The 13,142-nt window shown below is 32.8% G+C and overlaps 1 long non-coding RNA gene across 3 annotated transcripts in view; it reads right to left on the reverse strand.

Annotated features, from left to right (window-relative positions):
• The window catches only part of LOC145661996 (uncharacterized), a 190,124-nt gene that overhangs the window by 39,379 nt on the left and 137,603 nt on the right, over window positions 1-13,142 (reverse strand). Inside the window, exon 3 of one of the 3 annotated variants that reach the window (XR_014126934.1) lies at window positions 10,471-10,606. The exons of the other annotated variants lie outside the window; for them this stretch is intronic. This is a non-coding gene — a long non-coding RNA (uncharacterized LOC145661996). Of the gene's footprint in view, window positions 1-10,470; window positions 10,607-13,142 lie in introns of those variants that run through there. 3 annotated transcript variants of the gene reach the window in all.

Consider the following 13,142-nt stretch of genomic DNA (forward strand, 5'->3'; position numbering starts at 1 on the left):
CTTACGAGTATCGTAACGATATCTAATAGAGTAAGCAGGTCATCAAAACATATATCTCATTCCACCTGAAAAGAATCAAAATTAAGTTTCCACTTAAAGACAATGTCTACTGTAAACTTTAACTCTAGTTTCTCTGATTACTGAAGTGAGATTTTCTGTGGTGCATTGTCTAGGGCAAAGACGCAGCTTTCAGATACTCTCAAAGTTGTTCCCGTGTGGCGAACAGCAGAGAGTTGTAGCTAACAAGAGAAGAATTGATATTTCCGAATTTTAACCCTAAGATAGGGAATTAAAATTTTCTGTTTTCGGAAACACTGCCACCGAAAGACGTAAACTCTCTTGAAATAAACACTGGTACACCACTAAAATATGCTACAAGTTTCATAGCGATATTAAAGAAACAAAGCTTTTAATTACAAAATATAGAATATGGTAAACAGAAAAGTTGGCAAAACTAGAAAAATCAAGGGTTAGAACTTAAATACGAATATTTCGTGCCACTCTATCATATTGTAACGATCTGTACCACTTTTGTTCAGTATGGACGAATGTTTGACTTTCGTAACTTGACTTGCGTTCCGACGTATAGCTACGGATTTATAAAAAAACATTTTCAAAATTTCGAATTTTTACCCAAATTTAGGAAAAAACTTAATTTCCCTAGTTGGCAACACTGCTTGCGGGCCGGTCCAATTGATGTTAATGATTAGGTGTCTATCCGAGGTACTTCTTTGAAAAGTCTTAAGGAGATCTCTCTTCTTCGGAAGAAGGTACAGGGATAAATGGGGAAAAAATCAACCGTATTTAGCCAGAAAGAAATTATCCCGATATCGTAATTAGTGTCCCTACAGGAGCGGATTAAAAAAGTGACACACCCGTGTGCCGTTTTGGTCACCTGGGTCCTAAAGGGTTAACCGTAATAGGTTATGATAAATCAACAAGCAAAATTTGGGGTCTCTGCGTGAAAATGCCCCCCTTTACCTAACGGTACAAACAATTTATTCGGCTCATTTTAAAAAAATAGTTTGTACCAGATTGTACGGTATCTTGTTTCATTTGTACATTTATACATCATGATAAATTAACGGGGCCAAGTTCAAACAGACCGTCAAATCTTGCCTTAATATACCAGGTACATATGACTTTTATATATTGTTTGATAGTAGTTGGTTAATACCGTATTGTACCATAATGAATTTTAGTTTAACTATTATAGATTGTGATAATTCGTTCATCAAAATTTAGGCTGCGTAAACCTGCCCTCCTTTCACCTCCCTGTACTAACAATTTAATCGGCTGAGAAATTGAGAGAGGACAGTAGGTGTACAGTTCAAACCATCTTTCAAATCCGGTGTTAAAACACGCAATTCTGATGGTTTCTGTATATCACATGAAAGTAATTAATTTTTACCAAATTGAACTGCAATGAGTTTTGTTTGAACCATACTAGATCATGAGAAATTAAAGCAAACAAAGTAGAGAATAAGTGAACCAGCCCACTTTTCCCACCGCAGGCACGTCGTACAAACGATTTAATTGACTCATTGAACGATTTTAGATTGTGTCTGATTGTATTTGTTTTGCTTGTACATTTCTACATTATAAGGAATTAACTGGAAAATATTTAAACAAAACTCAGGCAGTTATCTTTATAGTTATGTCCGACAAGCTGCTCGCACAGATTTCAAATTCGAATGAAAACGGTTCACAATATTGGTACCGAATTTGTATCAATTTGTACCACCAAAATTAGAATTTGTACCTTCACTAATTTCGATAAATTACAACTTTTTTATGGCAGATGAAACTGGCCAACATAACTCATTTTTCTTTCCAAATAAAATGAAAACGGTACCAAAAACTTAAACACGATATGTACCAATTTGTACCACCAACATTAGAATTAGAACGCCTCCAATTCCGAGAAAATTGAATTTCTAATAGCAGATTAGTCTGGCCGCACAAACTTTAATCCTTTGAACTCGAATCAAAACTTTAATCAAACTTTATACCTAACTTGTACCAGTTTATATCACCAAATTAAAAATTTGTATCCCACTAATTTCGAGTAATTATAATTTTTCATTGAGGGGGAATCTGTCCCGCATAACTTATTTTACTTTCCAATTCGAATCGGAAAACGTTACCAAATATTTGTACTTAATATGTACGAATTTGTACCACCAAAATTAGAATATATTCCCCAAAAAATTTCGAAAAATCTGAATTTATGGTGGTGGATCAATGTGGCCTGTACAACTAATTTTTCTTCTCAATTCGAATCAAAACGGTTCCAAAAATTTGTACTAAATATGTACCAATTTGTATCAGACAAATTATAATTTGTATCAAACCAATATTGGGAAATTTGAATTTTAGTTGGTGCGTCAAGCTTGCACGCACAACTCATTTTTGTTTCCAATTAGAATCAAAGGAACCGAAAATTTCTATCCGTTATGTACTAACTTGTGCCACCAAAATTAGAATTTGTACACCCACTAATTACGAGTAATACGAATTTTTGATTCAAGTCAAACTTTCCGCATAGTTATTTTTGTTTCCAATTCGAATCAAAGCCAGACCAAAATTTGAACCCAAAATGTACCAACTTCTACCGGCACAATTACAATTTGTCCCCCCATAAGTTTAGAGAAATCACTATGTTTGGTCTTGGGTGAAACTGTCCCAGATTGCTTATTTTTCTTTCCAATTCAAAACAAAACGGCGGTACAAATTGATACATATCGTGTACATATTTTTAGTAAAGTTTCAATTCGAACTGATATGAAAACTTAGTTATGCCGGCCAAATATAAAAATTCAAATTTGTCGAAATTCGTTGGGATAGAAGTTCTAATATTGAATGTAGAAATTAGTATATATTGGATCCAATTTTGGTAGCTTTTTTGATTTTGAAAGAAAGATAAGTTACCCGGGCCAGTTTCTCGAGCCATGAAAATTTATAATTTCTCGAAATTAGTGAGGGGTACAAATTCTAATTTTTGCGGCACAAATTTGTGGATATTGGGTACAAATACTAGATACTCTACTGATTCGAATTGGAAACAAAAAAAATCTTGTTGTATGAGCCAATTTGTCCCGCCAACAAAAATTCAAACTTCTCAAAATTGGTGGGGTGAAAGTTCTAATTGGGGCAATACAGATTGGTACATATTGTGTATAATGTTTTTTTTTCGTTTTGGTCTTAATCGCAAAGATAAAAGAGTTGTGCGAGAAAGATTGACCTGCCATCAAAAATCCATGTTTCTTGAAATTTGTGGGAGTACAAAATTCTAATTTTGGTGGTGCAAATTGGGTACAAATTTTTGGTACCGTTTTGATTCGAATTAGAAATAAAAATACGTTGTGCGGGCAAACCTGACCCACCATCAAAAATTCAAACTTCTTAAAGTTGGGGCTGGTACAAATTGTAATTTTGTGAAACAAATTAGTACGTGTAGGGTAAAAGCTTTTTTAGCCGTTTTGATTCGAATTCGAATAAAAACACAGTTGCGAGGGCCAGTTAGACACGTCATTAAAAATGCATATTTCTCGAAATAGGTGGGGAAAAAATTCTAATGTTGGTGGTACAAATTGGTACATATAGAGTACAAATTGTTGGTACCGCTTTGATTCAAGTTGGAATAAAAGAAGTGTTGTGCGTTCCAGCTAGGAAGCCAACAGAAAATCAACTTTTTCGAAGTTGGTGGCGGTACAAATTCTAATTTTGGTGGTACAAATTAGTACACATTGGATATAAATTAACGGTATCATTTTCATTCGAATTGGAAAGAAAAATATGTTGTGCAGGCCAGTTTTAACCGAAATAAAAATTCAAATTTCTAGTGAATGGCGGGGGCTAAAAATTCTAATGTTGGTGGTACAAATTGCTACATATTGGGTATATTTTTTCGTACCATTTTATTCGAGTTGAAAACAAAATGTGCAGGCTAGTTTGAAACCGCACCAGAAATTTATATTTCCTGTAATTGGTGAGAGTACAAATGCTAATTTTGGTGGTACAAATTGGTGCATATGGGATACCAACATTTCTTGGTACCGTTTCGATTCGAATTGGACAGAAAATAAGTGTTGTGCGCGACAGCTTGACGCCGAGCTTGGCCACTATCAAAAATCCAATTTTCTGAAAATTAGTTAGGCTACAAATTCTAAGTTTGGTGGTATAAATTGGAACATATTTGGAACCAGTGTTTGGTCGCGTATTGATTCGAATTTAAAATGTGTACGGGCCAAATTGGCGTACATTACTTTAAAAATAACGGCCTGAGTTTTGTTTTATTAGTTTCCCATAAGCTTATACGTTAATTCCTCAAAATGTAACAAGGTACAAGGAAACCAAACTACGGTACAATCAGATTAAATCTAAAGTCGTTCAATGAATCAATTAAATCGTTTGTATCACGTACCTGCGGTTTGGGGAGGAGGCAGGTTCACTCATTCTCTATCTTGCGTGTTTCAATTTCTCGTATTCTGGTGTGGTTCAAACAAAACTCGTTGCAGACTAAATTGATAAAAATTAATTACTTTCATATAATATACAGAAATAGTCGGTATCTCGTTTTTAATACCCGATTTGTAACTTGGTTTGAACTGTTCCCCTACTGTCCCCTGTTAATTTCTCATAGTCAAAATGGTACAAACGAAACAAGTTAATGTAAAGTCTGATATAAAATAATCCCTTTCAAATGAATCAATTAAATCGTTTGTATGACGTAGTGGGTTTGCAGGTGAACGCAGTATGCAATGTTTTTTTTATTTATTTCTCATAATCTAGTGTTGTTCAACAAGACTAATTGCAGTACAATCAAATAAAAAACAACTACTTTCATGTTATATAAAAAAACAATAAAAAGCAATGTATCCCATGCAACAATATCTAATTTGAGGGCGTGCTTGAATTACGGACCCAGTTTCTTTCGACAATTTTTCATAATCTAAGATAGTAAAAAGCAAAGAAATTATAGTACAATCCGTAGAAACAAAAGTCTTTCAAGTGAGACAATTAACCATTTGTAAAACGTAATGAGGAAGTCAGGTTTAAGCAGATCCCAATTTTGATTTCTTATTTTCTCATAATTTAATATGTATTAACAAAATTGGATTGTATAACAATCTGATACTAACCAAGTGCTTTCATATGATGTTCGAAATTCATGTGTTCCCGGTTTTCTTTAAAATTTGATTAGAGTGTCTGCTTGAATTGTGCTTGAATTTGTTATGTTGATTTCCCAAAATTTAGGACGGTAAAAAAGATCAAATTACGGTACAATCCGGTATAAATGAATATCTTTCTAATGAGGCTACTTAATCGTTTGTACAACGTGGAGAAGGGTCCAGATTCACGCAGACCCCAATTTTATTTTCTTAATTTATCATTATTTTGGTTAAACTAAAAGTCATTGTGTTAGAATCCAGTACTACATAAGTGCTTTCATATGACTTACAAAATTCATGTGTGCTCTGCGTATTAAGTCCTGATTTGACGACCAGTTTAAACTGAGCCCCAGTTTTGTTCCGTTAATTTATCATAATGTAGGACGGTACAGACGAAACAAATTACTGTACAATCTGGAACAAACGAAAATCTTTCAAAGTAACCGATTAAATCATATGTACCAGGAGGTGGTATGGCATGCTCACGCAGCAACCCCAATTTTGTTATCTTAATTTCTCATAATCTATTATGGTTAAAGTAAAACTCATTGCAGTAAAATTCGGTATTAACGAAGTATTTTCATAGGGTACAGCGGGGTAATTTGAATAATTTCAGACATCTTCTCATATATCTCGGAAACTGTAATTGGTATTCAAATATAAAATTGTGAACAAAAACTTTGAACCTTACTATTACTTAACAATTTTTCTTAAGATAGTATCTGAGATACATCGTTGTGAAATTTGGGTATTCAATTTCCCCGCCGAAATTTTGAAAAACGTAAATGTGAGGGGCAATTTGAATAACGAGTGGGGTAATATGAATAACCAACAAAATAAACAAGTCTTATAGAAATAATATATAAACTATTTAATAGTTAGATTGCGATTTCTAAGGTAGTTGAAATATGCTAGTTTTGAATGAAAAGAAGTAGGCCTACATAAATTGTAAATATGGTTCGCCTATAGCTATCATTTTGAATGTAGGCCTACACTAAAAAAAAAATTGTTCAGAACACTGTCTAAGGCAAAGAACCGTAATTGGTTAATTCATCTTCCATCATTCGTATTTAACGACAACGACAACAGATAAACTGTTTTTCACCTTCTCCAATGACACAGAGTTCGTAGAACTATGTCTTGCAACGCTGGCAACGAATCCAGTCTCCCTTTCTAGCAGAACGTTCTGAATAGTAATTAAGAAGGCAAAAACAGCAATTCCTTGTTTGACTTTCATTGCCTGCAGCCATTTTTAGACTTAGGCCTACATTTTCGTCACTAGAAGGGGTATAGGATATCAGTTTCTTTCGAACATTCATTTGTTTTTGTTTCTTGGTAGGTTCTATATTAGCACTCTTCTTTCTTGTAGTGTCTTTGAATTTTGTTGCACCCGATGCTTACGTCTTTCCTCGGAGGTGTTTTATTCTCATTGCCCGAATATTTTCAGAAGTTGAGTGGAATGATTTTCCTGCGACACGACGTCTCTTCAGCACACAAACTTTTTCTGGGCTGAGAAGCACTTGTTGTATGGGTTCATATGTAGGCTTCGTTGGGACAAAGTTTTGAGAGCCATGACCGGAAGAAGAAAGCGCGTTGTTAAGATCTTCTTCCCGAGAAGACTGCTCCTCAAAATGTATAATAAGGCCATACGTTTCCAAAGGGGCGAATCGAAATTCGTCAATAGCTTGTGGACTAAACGGGTAGATACCAGTACATGAAAACCCATTAACTGCCAGTTCAACAGAAGCTGTCCACTTCTAGGCTTCAGTGAACAAAATGCAGAACTGAGATTTACTAATCACTGACCTCAGGTTTTAGTGAATCCAGATAGTTGCCTCTTGGTGGTAATTGGCTTTAAGGGTCTTAAAAACAGAGCGATAGAGTGGTTATAATACATGTGTTGTGTGTGGAGGTAGGTAAAGCATTTCGATGTCATGACTGGTAGAACTCGAAGGTCAAAAGTTGTGAGTGAGATTTTGGGTTTTAAAGTCCGGATTCAGGCGTACGCCTTTGAATATTACTACAGGAGGTATAAAAGACCTTCTGGCATTGCAGCATGCTATCACCGTTACATTTTCCCCTCGCTCAATACGTGTTAAACTTACCACCTCTTTTCTACCCTTTTCTGCAAAAATTTTAGGGGTCTGTTATTTAGAGGACGATTACTTTCGTCCATATTATAAATACGGTTACGATGGTTTATGGAGATCATACTCGTGCATTAATTTTCCCAGTAAGTCAAAATAAGAATTCGCAGTTTCCTTGTTAATACTAGAAGCATTCGCTTTTGACAAACAAATATAAAATAGTAGGCGTATAGTTCTAATTTCACTGCTATTCAAATTGCCCCATTTTGAATTATCCAAATTGCCCCGCAGTCGACGAATATTCCATTCAGAACGTGGTATGAAAACTGCTGATTAGTTGACGTCAGCGTACAGTATATCAATGCCCCACATGCTACTGATACGATTATAATCCAGAACGGTTTCATTTTATCCAGTTAATAATAAGGAAAGCTTAAGAAAACAACGTTGAAAATTATAACAACCTAAAAATACACACATTCGTACTCGCCTTGCAGCAAACAAAAAATCGTATAAGCCTTCAGAACCGAAAGAATATTTTCTATTTCTGAGAGCGACTTCTACAAACCACCACCTACAAACCCACCACAGGCTCACTAACATGGCGAGCCGCGTTTCCACTCCAGCTGGCAAAATGCTTAACATTATTCAAATTCCCCGCCTATTCGAATTACCCCGCTGTACCCTATGACATACTAAAGTCATGTGTAACCCTTGTATAAAGTTCTGATTGACGACCTGTTTGAAGTGAGCCCCATTTTGTTCCGTTAACTTAGTATAATCTAGGATGGCACAAACAAAACACAGTTCGGTACAATCCGGTCCAAATGAAATTATTTCAAATGAGCCGATTGAATCGTTTGCACCGGAAGTTGTGTGAGGCAGGTTCAGGCACCCCCAAATTTGTTTCCTTAATTTCTTATAATTTATTATGGTTAATCTAAATCTCATTGTGGTAAAATCCGCTCCCAAGTACTTTCATATGACATACAAAAGTCATGTGTACCCATTGTATTACATCCTGATTTGGCGAATTTTTTGATCTAGGCCCCATTTTGTTCCGTTCATTTTTCACAATACAATACGGTACAAACGAAACAAATTACGGAATAATTCTTTACAAACAAAAGTCTTTCACATGAGCCAATTAAATTCATCCTAGCTCAAAGTAAAGGGGTTGTGTGAACCTGGTTTCCAGTTTCTTTCTTTATTTCTCATACTACAGTACAGTACAAACTATTTACGGTACAAACCGGTATAAACGAAGTACTTTTTGTTCATACGCAGAAATCGTTTGGAGAAGGTGGAGAGCCAGGTTCACAAGGGTGTGAACATAGGCACTTTGATTCTAACCACACCTTGTGTAATAACGATTGGTGATCTTGATTAAATCAAAAAGTATTAATCTTGATTAAATTGAAGTATTATTAACATGCATACATGCTTAGATAAATTAAATATATGATGATTAGGTTTCTGGCAACATGAAATATAATATAAAATTAAGATATCTTACTTTTATCATAACTATTTTATAGTGCTATTAGTATTGCCATTTTATAGTATTAAGATCCTGTAATTCAGGAAATACTTGCTCAATGACTTTACATATATATATATATATATATATATATATATATATATATATATATATATCTACAGCAATTTGTTTATATATGTAGATGAAGATGTTCTATTAGTATATTAGAAGATGAATGCATATAACTATTTAAGTTTTTATATTTAGCTTGGTATGTTGTATGTCATATATGTGTAGAGGGATTAATGAGAACGTCAGCAACGAGGCTATATGTGCAGGTGACGATTAACAACGTTGCTCACAACTGCAATATTGTATGTCGTTAATCTACTTCTAGCGTAGTACACATTTAACTGTGTCGTAAAAGTAAGGTACTCACTACTATACACAATTACTGGGAACATGTTTTATTTTTTACTCATATAACATAATCAGCTAAGATCGTTACAATTGTAATTGGTCAGTTCTTTTATACGTAGAAAGCTTGTTTTGTCTAAAAACGCACAGTCAATTGATACATTTAATCTTTTGGTCCAGGTATATTTGAGTTTTTTTTAAAATTAGTATTAGACAAACATATAAAAATATCAAATCCAAACGTTCCCTAAATGTTCATTGAATGTATCCATTTGAGCTTGAATTTAATACACAAAAGATGGGTATGAATGTGAATTATCACAGAAAATCAATGGAAAATTTAATCCAAGTTTAATGATCGAAGTTAGTGTAGAAAGTTATTTTGTTATTTTCTTATATAAATCAATAATGTTCTTTGTTAGATGCATTTACCACATAGACCTTTATCGTTGAACCAGTAAACCCTAGTCAATAGAAAAGTATTAGGATCTTAAGAAAGCAATGAAATGCGTATGAATAAAAGAAGAAAATACTACAAAAGTTTTATATTAAAAAATATCAAAAGGACAAGAGAAATATATATATATACTGTTGAAGTTGAAACTTTCTTACGTATTGGTCAAAAGTAGTACAGAGAGAAAGAAACATAGCTGTTTTTACGATAGTTGCCTACGAGAAATATTATAATATAAGAGTCAGTGAACATTCCTTAGATATTACTATTTTTACATATCTTGAATCACAATGTTGCAGTGCTAATTCATGTATTTGGAGGAACTGGAAGATCTTTGATAAACTGTTTCACACATGTTAAGCTTGCAAATTAATTATGTCAAACAAATAGTTCATTTTCTTTACACTAAGTATTGGCGATCATTTATATATATATACTATCATTATGGTGTATGTTGTTATATATAATAATATTGTTTAAACCTTCTATGTTCATATTCTTGTAATAACAATACATTTATCAACGAACTCTAATGGAAAATTAAAATTAATGTTGTTTCATTAAAATATAATAAGTATAGTTTCCTCATATACATAGTATTGTGAATTTTATTAACAGGGGATGAGAAAGAACTTATAGTTTCCAATCAAATACTGTAGCTATTCAAAACTCTTTTACAGAGATGAATTATGATGCCAGTGAACTTTGAACAACTAGAACACTCCTAGTACTATTACTGAAAATTAATGTAACACAAATATTAATTTTTAAATGTTTATTTTATTTTCTATTGTGCTACAAAGTTGAGAAATTCAAATTTGTAACATTGTTATAGTAATATGTAGTAGAAGTGGTATTTGTTGTGTGTTAATACTTATGGTATTTTTTCCCAGACGTGGTTTCCAATTTCACTCGAAAATATATTTGTTGAGGCATAGCTTCATTCTCGAGTGTCTGTGTTACAATAGGTTGTACTGAGTCTCAACATATAGTCCTGAAATATATGATATTTGATATAAATATCAACAAAACACATTAATAATCTATTTCAATAACCAATCCGTTTACGTAAAAGTCTGTAAAGTGCAAAACATATCTTATCATCTATTTGTAAACAAATAATGAATTCCAGAACATATTTTAGGGGACCACTTATAATATCTTCTTAATTTAACTTATAGCATTGAATTATACTGAACGGTAGGTGTAGACAGTGAATAAAGACAGACATGTACATGTATATTCCGTGCGATCATAAAACTAACGTATTTCGTGCTCAAAAATTGTGAATATCATATTTAAGGGAGACAATTACAATAACTTAATTATGTAAATTATAACCTTGAGAAAATATGTATATACTTTGTTACTCTTGAGTATCTAGAAATATAAATTATGATTATTATTGAAAAGGAATATAATTTACAAGGTCTTCTATTAACAATTTAATTGTCGTGTTTAAGAAATAATATTGGTTATTTGTAAATATTCCCGTACAATGAAATAATGCACAAATTGTTTAAGGTTTGCTATAAATTTGCACAGTTACGTTGCACTCAATCATAGTAACATGAAAGCAACATTTTGTGCCATATTCATTCAGTATTACCGAACGCAACTGGGAATGAAATTCTCCCCAACTGCAGCAAGCTAATGGTTTCTTTCAGAATTGCCTAAGCTTCCCCTAGTATGATCTGCTTTTGTTAGTCAGAATGTATTACGAATGATTTATAAAGATTAAATATTTCTAATTGTGTTAGAAAGTTTAAGAGTACACTTATATTTTAAAGGCGTTAATAAAATGGTTTCCATAATTTTATATTAGTATTGGTACAATAATATAATATTCTTATATTTTTGACTGGAAGTGATGATGAATGTTTTGTATCAATACATCTATGTAAGTAGTTGGAATTACGTGTAACATTTACCTGATTAAATTAAATACTCTATTTCTTCAATCATCTCTGCATCTTTGTAGGTGTTAATTCTAGTATGTGTTATGCAAATTACTTTTGTTTTATTCTTAGTCTCCTTCTTGATCTAAGTTTATAAGTTTAACTTTTGTATATAATGCTCCGAGCCTAACAAAATGACGATGATGATATTGGATGAAATAGTTGATTAAGGAAGTAGGAGAAAATGTTTGAGCCTTGAGAAAACCTTGGAATATATTTTCCACTACAAACATATTTGAGAGAGCTGGGATGGAACCAGGGTTCTAACTTATTAGAAGAAAGCATTCTATCACAGATTTACTTGGATTCGTTTAAAATCTTCGTTCCAAGAGAACCAGAAGGGTAGGTATGGTAATATGCTGATGACGGCTTTCTCAAAGTTATTAAAACAATGTATTTTCAAGTAAAAAAATATCTCTAATATATGTTTATTAGTGAACGCTATTGCATATAAATACAATTCTCGACTATAGTTGTGATACCTTGATGTTGTACATGGTTCCTTGTATTATCTTCTAGTTTTTTAATGAACAAAATTTTCTATGGGTCATTCTATTCTTTTTATGTTCTAAATCAAATGCATAGTTAATAAATATTCTAAAGCAAACGGATAATTAATGATTTTTTGAATGGATATGATTACGCTTATACTTTGAGAAACTTTTCCTTTTATGGTGGTAAATGTGCACTCACTGCTAAAAGGATCAAGAGACTATTTGATGAGTTTAGAATTATCCAGATTATGATTGCTGAGACCACATAAAATTGTGAATAAATATTTCAGATATCCATTCTAATGAATACGTTTGATAAATTCAAATGAACGAACAAATATTATCAAAACTGATATACTAACAGCATACAACGTATAAAGAAATACGAACACAAACACAAACAAGCACATCCACCAACAAATATTCACAAAAAATAAGGAATTAACTAGCGGACAAGTTAACTATGTAACTAATGTTCTAAAACAATACGTATTTAAACTCCTTTAATATAATATAGTAAAAATAGAGTAGTATTTCAGGATTTTCAAAATTATCAGCCTTTTCCACATGAGGAAACATTACTCTCTGCAATTTGAGAATTTATGGGTCGAAGCGTGTCATGCTCAACTTTGTTTTTGGAAATTGATATTGGAATTCTTTTAATATTACTTATGATTACTTTCTGAAAATGATTAAAGTTTTGGCAAAGGTTCGGTAAACTGCATAAAGGAACAACAGCGGCAGAGACTCTTAAATAAATTTGTGCTATTTTTGGCCATGACAGGATATCAAAAGGTAACCAAGAGAAAGTTCGGTTGTTTTAGTTCCGGAAATTTCGATGCACGTAATATAACTTCCAGTGTGCGATCAATAATAACAAAACTGGATGACATTATAGCTAATTCGAGCGAGATCGGCATGTAAGCGATCATGACATAGCTAATGGATTAAATATTCTCACTTAACAATTTGGACAAAGTTGGCTACGAAAGAAAGCTTAAAGGAATTTACTGAATGAAATTCCTATCTACGAATTTCTGTTGAAAATAACAAAATCTACAAATTTCTGAATAAATTC

Source organism: Thermobia domestica, chromosome 10 (assembly GCF_964235325.1).
Source record: "Thermobia domestica chromosome 10, izTheDome1.hap1.1, whole genome shotgun sequence".
Classification (NCBI taxonomy): domain Eukaryota; kingdom Metazoa; phylum Arthropoda; class Insecta; order Zygentoma; family Lepismatidae; genus Thermobia; species Thermobia domestica.